The sequence below is a fragment of the Peromyscus californicus genome, unplaced genomic scaffold (assembly GCF_007827085.1).
Source record: "Peromyscus californicus insignis strain IS unplaced genomic scaffold, ASM782708v3 Scaffold_4__1_contigs__length_199733344, whole genome shotgun sequence".
NCBI lineage: Eukaryota > Metazoa > Chordata > Mammalia > Rodentia > Cricetidae > Peromyscus > Peromyscus californicus.
Genome location: NW_026294562.1, coordinates 35,948,133 through 35,969,647, shown reverse-complemented (window position 1 = coordinate 35,969,647; position 21,515 = coordinate 35,948,133). Strand labels below are relative to the sequence as shown.

At 42.5% G+C, this 21,515-nt stretch overlaps 1 long non-coding RNA gene across 5 annotated transcripts in view; it reads right to left on the bottom strand.

Moving 5' to 3' along the window:
* Positions 1-7,655: 7,655 nt before the first annotated feature.
* LOC128094486 (uncharacterized) overlaps positions 7,656-21,515 on the bottom strand; it is a 62,014-nt gene continuing 48,154 nt past the window's right edge. For all 5 annotated transcript variants that reach the window (XR_008212972.1, XR_008212971.1, XR_008212973.1 and 2 more), the window contains 2 exons: positions 8,820-8,990; positions 7,656-8,207 (listed from right to left, as the gene is read on the bottom strand). This is a non-coding gene — a long non-coding RNA (uncharacterized LOC128094486). The remainder of the gene's footprint in view (positions 8,208-8,819; positions 8,991-21,515) is intronic.

Below are 21,515 nucleotides of genomic sequence, written 5' to 3'. Positions count from 1 at the left end.
TCACAGACGAATTCCTTCCAACTTCACTTAAACCATATGCTTGATTGCTGTATTTCTCCAAAATAGAGGGTTAAAACGGATGAAGTACCTAAGGGTTTCCTAAAGTAAAAGTAAGCATGAGGAGGTCAGAAGTTTGGTGTCCCGTCAGACCATTGCACAAATCGGACCCTGCTGAAGAAGAAAGGGAAGGCAGGATAAAAGCATCCTAGGTAATTGTTCAGTATAAGGGAGGCTGGTGTATTTGAAGATGACCTCAAAGCAAAGCTCATTGTCAAAAATATATCATCTCTCAGATTAGACCTGTCTTGGAATCCCTTCTGTGCTCACCTGCTGGCCAGAGCAACCTCTGCACACGGCAGCTGGACTCATTTATGAAGTTTGCTTTCTATAGGGGGACATTCTGGAAGCTTTTCCTTGTAACATGGGTCATGTCAGCAGGGGGCACGAAGCACATGGCTTCATCTACAGTCTCCATCAAACGGTCTTACTCTTTGACATAAGAGAATTTGGGGTAACCCCACATGGAACGTTGCACATCTGAGAGTGAAATTTAAAGTGCATGTGATCTGTATTTTCATCAAAAAAAAAAAAAAAAAAGTCTTCATTCTGAATCATGCCTTGGTTCCCAGGTAAATCCAAGAAGGTGGTAAGCTACAGTGCAATGAAGTTAGCAATGCCCTTGTTATTCACAGGAAAGTTTATGCTGTCTTCAAAAGGTATTCAAATAATCATATATTTGGGGGGTTACAATATTTTTCAACACATGTACCTATTCTATAATAAAAATCCTGCTAATTAAATTATCCATTATCTGAAACATTTATCATGACTGTACTGAAAACACTCAAAATTCTCTTTATTTTATTTTAAAGTTTGTAATGTATTAACTGTAATCACTGTATGGTATAACAGAACATTAGAACCTATTCCTCCCATCTAGTTAGAACTTAGGACCCGCTGTCCAACTTCTTCCTATCCCTCTATATATTTATTCCCCAGTCTCTAATAACCATTATTTTATTTTCTACTTTTTAAAAGATTTTCACTTTTTAAATTATTTGTGTGTGGACATGCATGTTTGTGCAGGGGTGTGTGTGTGTGTGTGTGAGTGTGTGTGTGTGTGTGTGTGAGTGTGTGTGTGTGTAAGAGAAAGAGAGAGAGGGGGAGAAAGAAAGAGAGACTGTGAACATGAGACCAGTTGCCTGAGGAGGCCAGAGAGGGTTTTTAGATCTCCCTGGAAGTGGAGTTACAGACCGTTGGGTCCTGGGAACCATATTTAGGTCTTCTGCAAGAGCAGCAAATATTCTGAATGGGTGAGCCAACTGATACTTCTTGCTTTTGTGAAAACAACATCTTTTGACTCCATATCACATGATATGTGTCTTTCTGTGCTTGTTTTTTTCACTGAATATGTTAAAGTTCTATTATTTACACTGTTTTTACAGATATCTAGTTTCCCCTTGTTATAGACACACTGTACATATCTTCTTCCACACTTGTGGCTGGATACTTAGACTGATTTTAATCCTTACCTATTATAAAAAAAATCTATAGTAAGCATGGGATGCACTTAGCACATCTACATACTGGCATCAATTCTTTCAAAAATATACCCAGTGCTAGGGTTTCTAAATCATATGACTGTTTTATTTTTTCATTATTTGAGGAACTACTATACTAATTTCCATTGTGGCTGCACTAATTTACCTTCTCTCCAACCCTGTTCAAAAGTCCCCTTTGTCCCACATGCTCAATAACATGTGTTTCCTTTGGAATCCTTCTAACTGGACCAGGGTGATTCCTGGTATTGGTTTTGATATGCATTTCTCTTATGATTAGTGGCATTCAGCCTTTCTTCTGTTCTTCCTAGGCACTCTTCTGTCCTCTTTGGAGAAACGTCTATCTATATAGAACAGACTTCCTTTCTACCACTAAGCAGTTAGAGACTCATATATTCTGGACAGTAACCCTTTGCCAGTCATATGGTTCCCAAATATGTTCACTCATTCTGTAAGTTTTCTCCTCACTTTTTGATTATTTCCTTCACCATGTAGAAATTTCTTACATTGATATAATCTCATAAAAATAAACTTTTGCTTTGGCTATGGGTAATTTGGGAGTTAGATCTTAAAATATTCGTGGTTATCCCAATGTCATGAAGCATATTTCCTACATTTTCATCTAATAATTTTATAATTTAGGTCTTTTTTTTCTTCTTTTTTTTTGAGACAGGGTTTCTCTGTGTAGCTTTGCACCTTTCCTGGAACTCGCTTTGTAGACCAGGCTGGCCTCGAACTCACTGAGATCCGCCTGCCTCTGCCTCCCGAGTGCTGGGATTAAAGGCGTATGCCACCACCACTCGGTTAATTTAGGTCTTATATTACCCATTTTAAGCTAATTTTATATATGGTGAGAGATAAACCCTCACTTAATTTCATTGCATATGTGTAGCCAGGATTGCCAGCATCTTTTATTAGAGAAACTATTTTCCCTCATGTGTGTTTTTGGCACCTTTCGGTTTCTCTAAACTGTGCAAGACTATCCACTTTCACCACTTCTATTCAACGTAGTATCCCCAGCCAGAGCAAGGCAAGAAAAAGAAATTCAGCACCTACCCATGGAAAGGAAGGAGCCAAACTGTCTCTGTTTGAAGATCAGGTGAGTATAGAGATTAAAAGTCAAACAGTAACGTGATTAGAGCTAGTCAGTAAATTCGGGACAGTTGCAAGATATTACATTTACATACAGCAGCATTCGGAATTCAGCAGCATTTCTACCTGCTGATAGTGGGCTCTCTGAAGAAGAAATTGAGAAAAGTCTCCCCAACAGTACATCAGCCTGGGACTCAAAGTTGTAAACAGTTGATAAAACCAGTGTTTATTTCAGTTAGTCCAGTAAATTTTAACTTAAAATCTATGTGTTACCTATAGTGATAAAACGTTGATTTCCCATGACTTTGATTTATATGAATTGCAAACATTTGTAGGTGTCAGAAGGGTCAATGTGTTATTATTCAATAATTAATATTATTTAATATTACATGTATTAAACTATAGGTGGCTTTAGGCAAGCTCCTTAGCTATGATGAGGTCTATCCTGATAAGCCCATCATAAGTTGAAAATATCCTAAGTCAAAAATGCATCTAATACCCTTAACCCACTGAACCTCAGAGCTTAGTACCCCAGCATGTTGCAGGATATCTGTTGCTTCCTCCTGTAATGGTTTGGCTGACTATAACTGCAGTTTACCACTGCCCAACATCCTAAGGCAGTATCATACTATACAGCACTATGCTAGGAGAAGAGAAAGAGTCAAAAGTGAAAGTACACTTGCCATGGAATACAGACCATAAAGCTACATTGTTCACACAATCATGAAATTGAAAATTTTTAAGTCAAATCACAAGTCAGAAACCATCTGTACTTGTTAGCACCTAACTAGAGCATGGAGCTGGCAGAGCCAAGTCAATCAGCGGACAACTAACTGGTCAGCAGCTCATTAATGCTGAGAAAGGCATTGCATAAAGTAAAAATTAGAATTTACTAAAATTCTAAGTTCCGTCCAACTCTCTGGTCTCCCTCTGAGATCCAAGATCAACTTTTCAAAAATTAAATAAGCGTGGTTCATTCCAAAAGCCCCGGGCCAAGAATAAGGGAGTGGGGCAAGGTCCAGAAAGCTATAAGTTGTGTTGTGTTGTGTTATGCTGTGTTGTATTGTGTTTTCCTTTCTCCTCTGAGGACCACACACTACAGAGTCAGCACTCCAATTTGGGTATGTTCACAAAGACATGTCACTCTACCATTTTCCATGGCACAGAATCCACAAAAAGCAATTTCAGTATCTGATCATTCTCTTTCCTCAGCCCTAACAGCATTCAAAGCAAATTCATCCACCTTGACCCACCCAGCTCTGAAATGTGATGCACTGAAAAAGGTAGGCACCAAGTTGTAAAATGGATCACAGGGAGTGGATCAACAAAACAACACTTGTACATATCATTTATTTTTTAAGTCAGTGGGTATATTTGAGATCACGCCTGTATAATCTAGGCTTGGGCCCATCTCACTGGAAGGTGCAATGGTAGAGTGTGTCTACAAGCAAACCCCTGTTTGCAAACAAGCACAGCCTGACCACTTTATAAAAGTCCCTGTCTCCAACTCTATATCATATCTCCACTTCATGGGGAGTTCACAGGGCTTTGTCCCTGCTCACCTTCTTGATAGGACAAGATGCTGTGTTGCATCTTGTGAGCATCCCTATGAGGCCACTGCTGCCGTAGTCATGACAGAACAAAATTTCATGGGGATAACCATGGCCCCCAAAGCACTCAGGAAATTGTTTCTCTTCTCTCTCCCCTAAACCAGAATGGATCATCAGACACTCCATTGTGCCTACCTTCACTCAAAGTGTGTGAGATGGAGGCCAGGTGCATAGTAGACCAAATGATTACATGCAGCAGAATTTCTGCATACTCAATGAGCCTCCTCTATGCTGTGTTCAACACTGTAGAACTTCATGCTGGCTTTCTGTTGCTCATGGTCATGGTAAGTGTTGTCCCCAAAAAAGAACCTTGGACATTAGCATTTCTTGGCATTTTGAGGAGGTGGGGAGTGGCAGGGTCCAGTTGCCTGGGAAAAACATCTGTCATGTGTCTCACAGAAAGCTGAAGAACTCAGCTCGAGTCCCCAATAGTGCAATGTAAACGGGCCTTCTTTACACACACTGGGAAACAGGTCTGTGATCTGAAGGGCTCCACTATTAGCCTAGAGATGCTTCACTCTTTTCTCTGTACACAACTTGTTAATCTTTTCTTCATCACTGGCTCTTGCTTCTATATGGAGAGAGAGCACTCTTTCTTCAGACTATTCTTGTCTGCATCTGACTTCAGTGCAACTTTGGCCCTCACTGACCCTATCAGTGTTGCTGCTGATTTCTTTTGCAGACATTTTCTGGCTTCACCTTTGTCCCATCTATGATTTTTACAATGCCACACAGTCAGAGCACTCCTCTGCTGTGGGATGGTCTGTATGCTGTGAATATGTAGCTCTGAATGGTTGATAAATAAAATGCTGATTGGCTAGTAGCCAGGCAGGAAGTATAGGTGGTATAAGCAGACAAGGAGAATTCTAGGAAGAGGAAGGCTGAGTCAGGAGTCACCAGCCAGACACAGAGGAAGCAAGATGTGAAGGCAGAACCAAGAAAAGGTACCAAGCCATGTGGCTAAACATAAATAAGAATTATGGGTTAATTTAAGTTTAAGAGCTAGCTAGTAATAAGCTTGAGCTAATGGTCATGCAGTTTGTAAATAATATAAGCCTCTGTGTGTTTATTTGGGTCTGAGTGGCTGTGGGACCAGTAGGTGAGAGAGATTTGTCCTGACCACAGTCCAGGTGGGACACGGGAGAAAACTTTCAGCTACACTCCTCCATTCTGAATGGTTACTTGAACCATTGGTAGTGTTCTTAGATCTCTTGTCTTTTCTGGATTTTTCATTTTTCTCCTGAAAAAAAAAATTGGTTGATTATTGTTTTTGGCCACCCAAAACATTTTCCTTTAAGATGCTTCTGTGTTTAGAGAAATTCCAAGGTTTTAGGGTTGTATTCTTCTCTTTTTTCCCATATCTGCCAATTTTCAAATTTATAAACATTATTTCAGCACTGAACACAGGCATAATATTGATATCAGAGGCAAGAGTCTGAAGTCTTCATCAGTCCCTGTCATATCTTAGAGAAGTGCAGGCTCCATCCTAAGGCAAGAGCAAAGTAGAGGGAGTAAGAGCAGGTCAGGGAAGATTTCAGAAAGGAGAAAGGCTGTAGCTAGAGTTTTCCTGCCTGGCCCACAGTCAGGACAAATCTCTCTCACCCGCCAGTCCCACAGCCGCTCAGACCCAACCAAGTAAACACAGAGACTTATATTGGTTACAAACTGTATGGCCATGACAGACTTCTTGCTAACTGTTCTTACAGCTTAAATTAATCCATTTCTATAAATCTATACCTTGCCACGTGGCTCGTGGCTTACCGGCATCTTCACATGCTGTTTGTCATTTTGGCGGTTGGAAGTGTCTCTCTGACTCAGCCTTCCACTTCCCAGCTTTATTCTCCTCCTTGTCCCGCCTACACTTCCTGCCTAGCCAATGGCCAATCAGTGTTTTATTTATTGACTAATCAGCAACACATTTGCCATACAGAACATCCCACAGCACTTCCCCCCCTTTTTTTTTTTTCAGAAAGGAAGGTTTTAACCTTAACAAAGTAAAATTACACACAATTTGGGAATTTGGGCGTAGCTTCTCTTACTACTTCTTGCTGGAGGGGGGCGCTGTATCTTATGGGGACACAAAGAAAATTTTAGAATTATGGAATAGTCCATGAGGGTGTATCGTCTGAGCCAGTTGCCTTCAAATCGTTCTGGATGTTGGATCATCTGGGCCATGGTGTCATCGGAGACCTTTCAGGGGGTCTTGGCTGGTCAAACCTGATGTATCTTAATCTGGAACAAATCCATAGCCTCTGGCTTTCTGTGGAAACAAAAGCAGAGTCTCCTTTCCAAAGCAACATATCCTTATATTCAAATTTTGAAGTCAAGGTACCTTTAAAATACACATTTTGGCATAACTCAACAGCTTTTACAATCAAATGTTTTTCTGCAGTTAAAAGTCCCAAAGACAACACAATGCAGATTCTCTGTGTAATATCCATTTTTACGTGGCTTATTTTTTATACTACCTTTACTGTCTCTTTAAAGACTTTATTTTTTAAAACTATGTATTTGTTTCTATAACTCTATATATCACCTTTTTTGTCTCTTTCAAGCCTACATATCTTTTACACACATTGTAAACTGTTACATCTGAATCTGTCTTATTGTGAATCTATTGCCTTAAACTGCAGCAGCTGTGGCTGCTGGCTCCACCCACCTCAGCTTCCCAACATGGTGGTGTTACCTTTTCCACCAGCTCTGGGAGCTATCATGGGTCTATGCTTTTAGCCAAGCAGTGTGTAGTCCAGAAACCTCTTTTTTTTTTGTTTTGTACTAGCAAAGGCTAAATCCACTACGCAGCTTATTGTGCCACTTGCAGAGGTCTCATTCCTGCCATACTGCAGGTCGAGCTCGCACGCTAGGAACCCACCTAGCTCAAACCGGCAGCTGCCGCTCATTTGAGAGAGACAATTAGGAAGCTGTTTTTAGCTCCGTTTTAGAATTTTTTTCTCAGGTTTTTAGGTGGAAACTCTTGCCACCACGTTGGACGCCATTTGTAGCTAGAGTTTTCCTGCCTGGCCCACAGTCAGGACAAATCTCTCTCACCTGCTAGTCCCACAGCCGCTCAGACCCGACCAAGTAAACACAGAGACTTATATTGGTTACAAACTGTATGGCCGTGGCAGGCTTCTTGCTAACTGTTCTTACAGCTTAAATTAATCCATCTCCATTAATCTATACCTTGCCACGTGGCTCGTGGCTTACCGGCATCTTCACATGCTGTTTGTCATTGTGGTGGTTGGAAGTGTCTCTCTGACTCAGCCTTCCACTTCCCAGCTTTATTCTCCTCCTTGTCCCGCCTACACTTCCTGCCTAGCCAATGGCCAATCAGTGTTTTATTTATTGACTAATCAGCAACACACTTGACATGCAGACCATCCCACAGCAAAAGGCAGCCATCAGTGCTCAAAAATATACTACTGAAATCAAGTTTGGGAAGTTCTTCAGAGTCATATGAAATTGACTAAGAATTATAATGACCATCTAGTTTGCAAAGTACTAATTGGCCCCAGGTCCCTCTGTGCAGAGACTACAAACACAACTCCAAAGAGCCATAACTGAAGTCCCCTGGACATAGAACAAACCACATTTTGAATAATAGATCACATTGTCTAGTAATGGCATGCCTCGAAGGCTGACCAGATCATACAGCAGGCAGGCTAAGATCAAATTCCAGGTAAGCTGTATGTCTGTTTTTCCATCTATCTCTGTATCTCCCAGGTTTCCTTTTTCATGCACTTCAGAAATGACCTCTGAACTCCCTTCATATTTTAAGAGGTGGTGATCCTAGGAGACATTTTATTAGGGATGCTTGAAAGCAAAAAGGATCATTAGTTGTTCACTAATACAAGAGTCAACATCTTGGAGTTTAACCTTTCCTCTTGGTCCCTGATCAGCTGTCCATAAAAGTGTTGAGGGATAATGAATGACCAAAAGGAAGTCCCTGGGAAGAGAAGACATAAAGCAGACATTTATCAACAGTGGGATTGTGTTTACCTGTAACATTGCAGGACCTAGGAGAGGCTGGAACGGAAATAAAACTGCATAGCTCAACCCCACTTTTCTTCCTGCCGGCTTCACTGTGGTGTGTCTGGAACTGCACACCCTCCCTTCCACCGTCTGCCCGGCCTATGTGTGTGTTGACAGCCTGCCCTGCCGAGGTCTGTCTGCCTTCACCCCCTCCACCCACGTGTCACTTCTCATACCTCGGCTTGCACTTGCCTGCAGCTTTGCCCACCCTAAGGAGGAGAACCTGGAAGAAAATTCTTACGAAGAGGCCTTCGTTCAAATTCTAGACCCACCTTGGCATGGGAGTCCAAGGTCTAGAATCTATGGGGGGTTATGGTCTAAAACCCAAGAGACATCATTTATTTCTTTTTCCCCCCTGTGGATGGTGTGGGGGTGGGCAATGTATGTATGTGGGGCCCCAGGCCCCAGTGCATGTGTAGAGGTCAGAGAACAATTCTGTGGAGTTAGTTCTCTCTTTCTACCTTTTAGTGAGTGCCAGGGAGTGAACACAGGTCTTCAGGCTTACTTACACAGCAAGAGTTTTTACCTACTGAGCCATCTTGCTGTCCCAGGAGGCTTTTCTTCTTAACCCTCACACTCTTAGCCCAGGGTGAAAAGTTCAGCTCCAGGAAGGCTGAAGAAGACTCTCCAATATACAGAGGTGGGGACAGGGTACCTTCTTGCGCAGGGCTTAGGGTGAGTTGGCTATATTCTTTCCCTAATAGAAAAATAGAAATATGATTATCCAGACATTAACCTGGTCACATTGTACATAAAGAAACATAACAAGGGTAACAAACATATAAAAATATGAAAGGTCCTAATGGTGGATATATGGAATTGTTTTTTTTCACAAAGCCAATGGGAACAACTGTAACCTTTATACATGGGCTTCCATATATCTTTAGGTGTCTCTATGTAGTTATATTTGATTGTTATGTCCAAACATGCCACCACCTTCCTTGACATTGTGTCATACAGTCAAAGAATCAAATACCACTTTGGAGGAACATGGTGGCATCACAATCTGCCACTGTATGTTCCTCAGCTGGAATTTCTTATGACTTTCAACTCTATTTCTGAGAAATAACAGACCAAAATCTCTCATAATTCCTTCCTAATGCCATGGTCCTCAGAGTCAAATCCAAATACCATTCAAGCACGATTTGTTAGGTGCATCGCTGGCTATTCATGCATGCCATTTAATACACACCCTGTCAGTTCTACCATACCTGTGACATATTGTTAGTCCCACTGAACCCTGAGGAAACCAAGACTTGGGTTTATGAGCAGACTCTGACAATTCCATAGCAGTGATCAGATGAGCTTCTTGGTCACAGACCTCAGTCTCCAGGTCAGAGTCCTCCCACCTCTGGAAAGCAGTCTCAGAGGTCACCCTTGAGAACAGGACAAGAGCAACAGGGCCTGCATACTATTGATGCCCCGAGCCACCCCTGCTTGTAGTGGTTTGAATGAGACTGCCCCCCGCATAGGCTCATATATTTAAATGCTTGGTTCCCAGTTTCGTGGACAGTTGGGAAGGATTAGGAGGTGTGACCTTGTTGGAGTAGGTATGTGTGTGGCCTGGGGTGGGATTTGAGGCTTCTAAAGCCCACACCAGGCCCAGTGTCACTTTCTGCCTGTGGATCAGGAGGTAGCTGTCAGCTACTTCTCCAGCACCATGCCTGCCTCCCTGCCTGCTCTCATGCTTCCCACCATGATGACAACAGACTAACCCTCTGAAACTGTAGGCAAGCTCCCAGTTAAATGCTTTCTTTTATAAAAGTTGCCTTGCTCATGGTGTCTCTTCATAGCAATAGAACAGTGACTAAAACACTACTTATGTGATGAATGTCTATTCTAGGAAACAATAAATATGAATGCTAGTTTGTAGAATAAGTTCTGCTTTAAGGATCTGAGGACTTTTCCATCAACGTTTTTTATTTTTATTTGTGATATTATAATATAATTACATTATTTCCACATTTCTTCCCTCCAAACTCTCCCATATACCCCTCCTTGCTCTCTTTCAAATTAATGGCCTCTATTTTCATTAATTGCTATTACATGCATATATGTTAGTATGTACATATATATTCCCTAATATAACCTGCTCAGTCTGTATAATGTTACTTGTATATATGTTTTCAGGGATGATCATTTGGTATTGGAAAACATTTGATGTGCTCTTTCCTGGAGAAGCCTGTTTCTCCAACTCCTGGCTTTCCTCAGTGGCCTGTAGTTCTCTCTGTGGACTTTTCCCCACCCACTTTGGCATGTCTACTCTTGTCCTTGTTCAGCTCATGTTTAGGCAACCATGTTGCTGAGACTTCATGGGTGTAGCTTCTGACATTCCTAGGAGATAAAATCTCATAGCAAACTCCCTGATCTGCTGGCTTTTACAATGGATCTGAATTTTAAGCTAATATTTTGTTAATGAAGTATTATTGAGGTTTTCATTGGATTGCATTAAATTCATAAGTTAATTTGGAAATGTGCATTCATACATAAAGAAAGGGGTGAGCATATACATTTCTTTCCATCTCCTCTGTCTAACTGTAGAACTTTTTCCCCTTTAAGTTAGTATTTTTAAATTGTTTTTCTCTTCTAATGTTTCTCTAGCAATATTTGATAGTCTTTTTCTTTCTTTTTGTGTGAAAGTCTCATGTAGCCCAGGATGACCTTGAACTTTCTATATAGCCAAGAATGACACTGAAGTCTTGATCATTATCATCCTTCTGCCTCCATTCAGAAGTTCTGGGGCCCTAGGTGTACACCTCCTCACCTGGCTTTGGTGATGCTTTTGATGGTCTTTTCTGAGTTAGCAGAAGCCAGCACTAATGCAGCTACCTAGCTGGTAGGGAAAGTACTACTAATCTTTTTTTTCTGCTGGAGTGCAAACCCAGAATTCATCAAAACCATCAGCTTATCTTCTGTTTCCTTTATCACTTCTTTTAAATTCTCTTCATGGTCTCATAACTATTTAAGAATCAACCAGCTTGGTGATGGTGGCACATGCCTTTAATCCCAGCACTCCAGAGGCAGAGGCAGGCAGATCTCTATGAGGTCGAGGCCAGCCTGGAGTACAGAGTGAGTTCCAGGACAGCCAAGACTACACAGAGAAAGCCTATCTCAAAAAAGAATTATCAATCAAGAAAATCGAGTCTACCTTTAGGCGACATACAAACAAAGCATATTTGTCCTTTAGTGAGCTACATGTGTGTACGCATGCGTACGCTCACGTGTGTGTGTGTGTGTGTGTGTGTGTGTGTGTGTGTGTGTATGAAACTGTAATGTTATGGATATTATTGTGTAAATCAAGATGCGGTACTCATTTACATGTAAAAGCCTTGCTAACATAAATGAATTTTAAAATATTGTGAATAATGTTAGAATAGATGATTCTTAGATATAGCAAAAATCATGAAAGGGATGACTGAAGTTTGGAAAACACATTTCTCACCCAACTGCATCATTTTGGGCTAAGGCACAGGGAGGTGAAATGACTTGCCCAGGGCCTCAGGGTTAATTAGTGAAAAAATGAGGACCAGACTCTCAGTCTCCAGGTTCCAGGCAATTTGCTCACATCAGTAATGCCCCACTTTTGGATTCCAAGCATCATTAACCTGCTCTTATATGATTCATATTACGAATAAATTTTTATCTACCTCTGACAAATGCAGAAGATTCTAACTTTTATAATTGAAGTTTCAAAGACAGAAAAGGCCTCTGGCTCCCTCTGAGTAAAAAGCATACTCAGGTATAATTACAATTTGTGTTTATAATGTGCCTTTCATTAGGGGCCTGGAATGAACTCTAGAAAATTGATCTGATGACTGGTATTGTCCTTATTTCATACACTGGGAAGCAATCACCCAGACAGGTTAAGTGAATCAGCTAGGGTCGGCTAGAATGTCAATCACTGAAAGAGACAGAATTAAATGTCTAATCCTAGCCTCGTCTCTGTGGGTTTCACTTCTTCCTGTTCAAGCTCCAATCCCTTCCCAGATTGGGAATCATGGGGACCCCTGTTCAATGAGACTTTGTCTAAGAGTTCAACTTTGTACCTTTCCAAAGAGCAAATGATTGCTGTCCAGCTTTCCCATTTTCAGGGCCTTGTTTGGTCACATTAATCAGGCATAGAACCACACTTAAATCTGTCATGCATTGCTCTCTTTAGCCTCTTTAAAACTAGTCTTGTACTTCTTGAGATCTCTATCTTGCCTGTTCCAACACTGTGGAGAAACAGTAACTAACTACCTCCAGGTAAAGCAGGATCCATGCTGAGATGTCTACACTCTACACATTCATCACCCTGGCTCCACCAACCTGAGTTGCCGCTAGATAAAAGAAAACCAGTGAGTAAATTCATTCTCTGGCGTCATCTACTTCCCACCATCTTGGCACAGTGGGGCATACAGAATGTGTGGCCTATACTTGACCACAAGAGGTCAGCACCTATTGATCTAATGTCCTTCAAATGCCCCCTAGTGGTTGAAGGCCATAGAAGAGAGAAAAACCTGTAAAGACCTTGCATCTGAACTTAGCCATCTCCTTTGCTGTAGTGACATCTCCTCCACAACAGATGGTGTAACTGGAGCCTTTTCTCTGTCCCACCTTGTCCTGCAGCTGCTTGTAAGTAATCATCCAGAGCCTTAATAATTTTTTATAAATGCTTAGCCTATTGTTCAGGCTTATTACTAACTAGCTCTTTACAACTTAAATTAACCCATTTCTATTCTATATTTTTCCACATGGCCATGGCATTACCAGTTTGCTTCTTGGGCAGCTAAATGGTGTCTGCTCTGACTCTGCCCTTTCTCATCTCCATCTTCAGTTTGAATGTACCGCCTAACCTAATTCTGTTTCACCATTGGCCAAACAGCTTTATTTTTTTGTTTTGTTTTGTTTTTGTTTTTTTTTTCGAGACAGGGTTTCTCTGTGTAGCTTTGCGCCTTTTCCTGGAACTCACTTGGTAGCCCAGGCTGGCCTCGAACTCACAGAGATCCGCCTGGCTCTGCCTCCCGAGTGCTGGGATTAAAGGCGTGCGCCACCACCACCCGGCCAGCTTTATTTATTAACCAATGAGAGCAACACATATTCACAGCATACAGAAAGACATCTCACAGCAAGATGGAGGCCTTTGAAATGGCTGCAGTAACTAACACACTGCTATAGGGTACTGTGTACATCATCTCTTTATCAGTTTCCCGGGGGTGACATACCAAAGCACTCCAGCCCAAAAAGCTTAACAACAACAAAAATATATTCTTAGAGTTTTAAAAGGTGAAAGTCACAACTCAAAATGTTGTCAAAGCCAATGCAGTTTCTCATGGCTTCAGAGAACGCTCTTTTCTTGTGTTTCTGTGGCTTCTGGCATCTTCACACAGCCTTCCTCCTTCTAGGTCAGTCTTCACATGGTTGTGTCCAAACCTCCCTCCTCCCTTAAAAATACCAGTCTAACTGGAACAGGGCCCACTCTAGTGATCCTGTCTTAACTTGATTCTATCACCAGAGACTTGATACCCAAATCAAGTCACATGTACTCTGATGGGGAGTTAGTATTTCAACCTATCTTCCATGAGGCGCAATTACTTTGGGGTATGTAGTCAGAGCTTTTCTGTGTCCCGGCCTGCCAGCAGTTGGGACAAATCTCTCCCACTCGCATCCCCCAAGTAAACACACAGAGGCTTATATTAATTATAACTGCATGGCCATGGCTCAAGCCTTTTGCTAGCTAGCTTTCATATCTTAAATTAGCCCAAAACTATTACTCTATATATCGTCACATGTTCTGTGACTTTACCTGCATCCCATCACGTGCTGCTCCTTGGGCGGCTGGCTGGTGTCTCTCTCAGCTTTCTTCCTTTCCCTCTCTTTGAATTTCCCACCTGCCTCTAAGCTGCCTTGCCATAGGCCAAACAGCTTTAGTTATCAACCAATCAGAGCAACACGTATTCGCAGCATATGGAAAGACATTCCCCACACACACACACACCAGAGGCTCTATACCCAAGTCAAGTCATGTGGACTCTGACTGGGAGTTAGTATTTCAACCCAATCACTTTGGGGTAGGCACCATTGTTCCTTTTTCACGTGCAGAAGCTGAAGCATGGGTAGGCTAACATTCCACCCCACAGTAAGAGAGCTGGAAAGTGGTATGTAGCACAGTACTGTGGTCCAAAGGCCAGATCCACTCCATCCCTTTGAAGCTAAGAATGGTTCAGAAGCCTGGGAACTACAGGTGAGGCTTGTCATTACAAGAACCTACAAAGGAAATCTCTGAGGCTAGAAGGAACATTCATGATCTATGACATAAGAAATGCTAGCTCTAACACACACTGAGTTCTCACCAAGTGTCCTGCATTGTTCCTACCTCTCTGCATGCTTGGAGTCTTTGAACTTCAGCAGTGACACTGACAAAGGTCTCATACCCATCTCAAAAATGAAAGAATTGAATCTGAGTGGCTAGGTATGCTGCCCTGGGTCACACTGCTGGAAAGTGGCTGAGCAGAGATTCAAACTCTGGATGGAGCCCTGAAGTGAGAATTTAGCCATTTATCTATATGCCTGAATTGGAGGTTTCTGGCGGTCTCCTTGGTCTGTCATCCAAAATAGCTACTTTGTTCTTTCGAAAGCATTGGCTCGTTATCCTAACATAACCATACACTTAAACCATAGCCTCAGTGGACAGCAGAACCCACACCTTATACTAACACGTATAGCTTGGGATTCACTGCTGTTTATACCTGAAGCTTCTGGAAAAATCATTTTTGGGATGCAATCATGGCCAACCCAGTAGTGCTGTGAGTATGAACAAGGCTGCTGGGGCTCTTCCCATCTCACAATCCACACAGAAACGTTCTCCACATCTTAGAAAAAGGTGCAAACCCAAGAGTGAAGACAATCTGGTCAACAGGACACATCAGCACAGGTCTTCCCGGGAGTCCCTGTCCTTGATTATCTCAAAAGAAGATCAGCTGCTCGGCTCCATGGTTTGGGTATTGAAGACACAGGAAACTCCCTTATTGAAAACCATCTCTTGCACAGATCAGTCCTAGATATGGCGTTACAACTAACTCTGACAAGGGTCCTAAAACACATGCGGCAAGGATGCCAAAGGAGGCGAGATGCTGCAGACGGCCCTTGCCTCTTCCCTGTGAACATTCTAAAATAACCTCACAAGGAATTCTGCCAGTCTCATTTGGAGGTCTTAGAAATCACACCATTCAAGTCTTCCACTGGGCTGCTTCAGGCCTTGGAAAATAGCCAGCTTCTCTCCAGGCTGGAGTATGTATGCAACTTCAACCCTGGGTTCCCGTGGAAGAGGAGAATGCCCTGCTCGGTGCTATATGTGGATGTGTAAATTACAGCAGATGATGCACTTAGCAATTATGTCCTTTGCATACATAAGCAGGAACAACAGCTCCCAAACTGCCAATATCCTTCTCAATTCTCACAGAATGACTGTGTGTCACACGGTCACGCAGCAGGGGGCCTGGAAATGAGATGAAGGAATGGCACAGTATGAAGTTTCAATTTTGGAGAAGCACCCCTCCTGCGGCCATGAACAAGCAAACAAGAAAGCCTTGGAAGGTTAGATGGCCTGGCTGAGCTCCCCCATTGTTCTCTGTAGGGACTCTGTGCAGAGGAAGTCAGATGAGGGGCCGAAGGTGTGAGGAACCCTCACACTTGGCACAGCTTTATCACTCCCTGCTGGATGACCCAAGGAATGACACTAAGTAGTTGGGAAATGGTCAGAAGGCTTTGACGAAAACAAGGAGGCAATATCCAAAGTTCAAATGCCTTGGTGAGGCAGGCAGGGAGTTTACATGAGGACTGTGGGGCTGATAGGGACACCAAGAACCTCAGAAGTTACACTTACCTCATGGCCCCAACTAAAGGGTAGCTCTATCTCTTGTTGACAAGTAGAGTAAATTGTAAGTCTTCTGGAAAATCTGAAAATGCTTGTGTGAGAAGAGGAATATATGAGTGACTGAGTGTGTATGTGTGTGTGCATAGGAGTGTGCATGTTTATGCTCTCTGTAGCTATTAGCAACAAGTTTAAGTTATTTTAAAACAGTTGAAGTTTATATCAGTTATCTATGCTGCATAACAAATGAGCCCATCTGATGTTTTTAAAACAACCATTTTTTCCTGAACTTGTGGTCCAGTGATATGAGGGTCAGTCTGAGTTCTTCACTGTTGGTACCCTCTAGCATCAGCTGGGCCAGCTGGGGATCATGGATCCCTTTCTTTCTAAAATAGGTCTTCCCTTCCTGTCTGGCACCTCTCTGTGCTCCTTTGGTTTGGTTTTGGTTTTTTTTTTTTTTTTTTTGGTTTGCTTTTTGGGTTTGGGGGGTTTGTTTGTTTGTTTGTTTGTTTCCCTCCCTTCTTGTAGCATCTCTCTAAGGCCTCTCCGTGTTTGGAGCCTTCTCATACCATTGTAGTCTTAGTAGTTGAGTTTTGTACAGCAACTGGCTGACAGAGACAGTAAGCAATAGCTCCTGAGCCCGTTCAGGACCATGCACGGACCAATCATAGCATCATTTCCCGTGGTCCATTAATCAAAGCAGTCATAGTTCATATCACGTCTCACGAAGACAGAGAAATTGACTCAAACTTTGGATTGGGAGGGGCAAGGTCATGCCCACAAGAACATGTGGGATTAGATGAGGAACCACAGGCTCAGGCACCTTTAGGAAATACATTTCCCCCCAAGATCTGCCAGAACACATGTGGAGGGACGATGACCCTGGCCCACTAGTTTGCAGGGTTTTTGTTAAAGGTATTGTCAACATACCATGGTTGAGTGTATATTCTCAGCAACAGGCCTGGTCTCAAAATCTTTCTGTCACTTACTATCTGAACCTTCTCTGGCAATTTTCTTAACTTCTGTGGATAAATAATATTATTTTACCCATCATAGGGATTTTCTCAGATGAACAGAACTAAAAATTTTAAAGTAATTAGAACAGAATGTCATACAGAATAAGCATTCTATAGCAATAGGCAGTGTGTTTCCATCAGAAAATATCATCAGCCAGGGGTCTTGAAAAGCACAAAACATTGTCTCACTGGTCTAGAGACTGGAAGACCGAAATCAAGGTACCAATAAGTTGATTCTTTCTGAAGACTGTGAGGGAAAGATCTCTCTAGGCTTCCCTGTGTCTCCTCACATCATCTTCACCCTACATGTAGGTCTGCCTATATCAAAATTTGCCTTTCTATAATAGCACCAGTATATTGGATTAAAAACAGCCATTTTTACTTGATTATCCCTATAGAGACCCCACCCACAAGTGAAGTCACTGGACATTCAGACTGCAATATATGCTTTTTGTTTGGACATAGACTAACCCATCAGAGGCATGACTGTTGTGATTCATTCATTTCAGAGACATCTCTGGTGGAGATGTCAGATATAGACAACACAAACTGTGTGCACTAGAGAGATTGTATATATCATTCTCAAAGAATTTGGACCAATCCTGCAGAATACAAAGGCATCTGATCAAATACTCTATGAACAAATCTGTGAGTAATGATGTATACTGGTAACATTTGGAATAGTCAGGATCTGAGGTCTCCTTGCTGGGATCTGTAATGGGGCACAGAAGAATACCTCTGGAGTCAGCTTCTCTTGCCCACTTGGCATGTGATCCTCTGGCTCTAACATAGCTATCCCTTGACCTAACCAGAACTTGGACTGTGCTATGCAACATCCCTCTGAGCCATCTAAATCAGCTAGAGTCATTAGTTTTGCAGCTGAACCTAGACACTGCCTTCAGGGCCACATACAAATCTTTGTGCCTAACATGCATCCCCAGATATGAGACCTGAACCTTATCTGCCAGCTTCCTCCATTCATGAACTATTTGCGGGAGAAGTGCTTGGGCAAGACTGCAGGTGCATGTTATGGAAGATTACCTCAGAAGCAGAAGATAAGAAAGAGAGCTCTAGTTTGAGGGGCATGTGAGAGAGTGCTCAGAAGTGAGGCAGTTGCACCCTTCGAGTGTGTGGAGAAACAAATCCTGAAGACCAAATTCTGATTTTTCAAATATTTCAAACTAATTACCTGTCCCCTGCCTTCTTTGTCTACGTATTCCTCACACAGACCCCCAACAAAGCTACTTTTGAGACACACATTGCGCATGAACAGCCCTTAATAAAGAACTATAGCCCAAGAGACTATGTCAGTCAGTCTAAGGCCTCAACGTTGGTTTTGCCACCAAATTCACTACTTGTAGACAGACTCCAAGTATCGAGAGATGTGGGCATTGGAGGGTGATGTTGTCATAAGTTTGGAGGCATCCCATGATGAAGAGAGCTTTCTTCCTCTCTCTGCCCTTGGCTATATCAAGATGGAACAAGGGTACAGGCAGCTGCAAGCCAGGAACTGGGTCCTCACCAGAACCTGGCCATGCCAACCTCAGACTTCCAATCCCAGAACTGAGGTATGTAAAGATACACAAATGATGTAAATAATGACAAAAGAAGGAAGTGAGAGACACAAAATTCCATCACTTAACTCACTTGTATATGATAACTTGTTTTAGAACTCAAGAAACAAAGCAACATCACTTGAAGACAAGCGCTCTACAGATGACTCACCATGGACCTCTGGGTAACCACAAGTGTAGGCCGAGTATTTCCTGTTCTCATGTTATACATTATCATATCTATATCACCAAAGACTAGGATGAGATTACCCCCGCTCCCATGGTGACTGAGCCATCAACCAGGAGGAGAGAGGGGGAAAAATGACAGCTATATCCCTGATGTTGCCTTTTCTCCAAGTCCGAAGCATCTCATTCAGTAAGTATCTGGGGGATGGCTGTATCTAGGGACCACATTGGCCTCTACTGTGGAAGATAAGACTGCAGCACACTGGCAGAGTGACTAGACCTTCAGTTCCCAAACTGGAATACCAGAGTCCAAATTCCACTTCCACATCTTCCCAGCTCTGGTACCTTGGGTGATTCACTTGCCTTTCTTCGTCTCTTTTCACACCTGTAAAGGGAAGACAATGATCACACATACCTGTGAATTAACCACTGGAAAGCACACCAACATGTAGGCACATGAAACAGCCCGGGAATGAAAGGGATATGAATTCGTGGACTACATAGTTTAGTGTAAGTCTGGAAAGCCAAAAAATCTGAGAAGCAGTCTCCAGCCAGGACTGAGAATACATGGTAACCATTCGTGTGGTCTCCTTGAAAGGATCTACTGGCAGATATCACAGAGACAGAATAGTATCTGCTCTCTTTTCCTAGAAAGAAAAGAATCTCCGCTTTGGCAAGGGCATAATCAAGATAAGGGCCATCTCGTTGAGAGCGGTAAGCTTGCAAGTGTAATCAGAACTGAAAGCTCCTCTAGTCATCACACCCCCTCCCTTCCCTCCCATCTGCTTCTGAGCCAACCCCAGTCTTTTAAAAAAAAACAGCATCACCAGGCTCATAGAAGAGGAGTTCCGGGAATGAAGCTGTGAAGACTTGTGTCACCTGAACTCTGCCTTCCTAGTGCTGTCTTTCCATCCTGAGTTAGCACATAACTATAGATATAAAGTGTTTGCATACCCATTGTCTATTCTGCTTGGACATATGAAAGTACAGTGCCACAGACGCATACATGCCCTGTGCTGGGTGTGTTCCTAATAACCCCAGTATTTGTCCAGACTACAGCAGTGATTTTTGGAAAACTTGGTGATTCTATAGAGAATTTGACATAGCCAAACTTAGATATTAAAATAAACCATGGAAAGAAGAGATTGGGGTCATATCCATTGTGATCAACACAGAACAAATAAATAAGAACTTAGCAATAATATGTTGTTTGAGAATGGGAGAGTGGGTACTTTAGAAACTGCCATCCAAACACAGGCCATCAGAACTGGTCTGGGGAGTCCAGTGACTGACACCACAGAGCTTATGGAAAGGTGATTCACTTTGGCCTCCCATCCTACTTGTGGGCACTTAGTGTCCAATTTCTTTTCAATGCTACTACAGACCTGAAAAAAATGGTGTTGGCTTAAGTTGCATGTGAAAATGAAATTTTAGGTCTCAACCCAGCTCTTGTGGCTGAATGTAGCACTGCATAATTTGACATGATTCAACTTGATTGGCAGTGGGAAGCTGACAGCAAGCCCTCACAGGTCATGACAGAAGAGGGGGGGTGGCAGAAAGGCCCAAGAGCATACTGGGTAGCCAACTGCACTCAACTATGCCCTCTCTACAGATGAAAGGAAGCAAGGCCCCAATAAGCATGTCTAAGAGGATGGGAAATGTCTACAGAGCAACCATGAGAAAAAGAGGTGTTTTATGCCTGATCAAACTTGAACACAGAGACAACTCCCCAGGGAGAGAAAAATCCCAGATTTAAGGGACCCTCACCTGCTGTCTGTTAGCAGGTGGAAACCATAAGCATTCTGACAGCCCCCAAGGTCCTGTTTGCCAAAAACCTTTTACCGCCAACCAATCTTCATTCTGATTATAGCCATCTGGGCACCACCATGTGAACTTTCTCCAGTTCTGTTATTCACCTCCAAAAGATTAATGATTCTGAGGGTACATTGAATTTATTGGCAAGAATCCTTGAGTTTGATATTTCCAAAGTCATTATTGTTTGATAGATACTGCATGCTCAAATAGCATATGTCACTGGGTACCTGTCTTCTGAATTTGGTCATACATCACCTTTCTCTCCCATGTCCATGAGCTCTGAGAGATGACCTTACCCTTAGTTAATAATAAACATAGATTTGTCTGTGGCAGCCCTTGATTAGTGATATTTCAGGGTGATACTCTGAGTATAAGTATTCTAGGGTCACAGGAAGGGGGTCTCCAGACTCAGAAATTGAGAGTCTTCTTGCTCCATTAATGTTTTCCTGCCCAGATAACTGGATGCTAAGGTAAGATTGCCCTTCTCTCAAATGAAATGTAAGGTAATACCCAGCAGCCACAGGGAGCTGAAGGTCTTTCACACACTTTCAAAGGACCTTGGGGAAATAGGGTTCCATAGCCAGGAGGTTAGGGTATACAGGGAAAGGGGATGAAGGGAATGTTTTAAGAGTTTTTCCTAGGCTGTGGGGCTTCTGCCCTCCAGAAGATGTGGAGAAGAACATCAGCTGATTCCCTTTAGCCTGCCCCCAGCCATGCTGCGATGCTGGCTTTACCATTTCCAGAGGATGTGAGAGGAGCCAGCAACTCCAGTGTAATGAGGGGCATGGTTTTGGACCAGT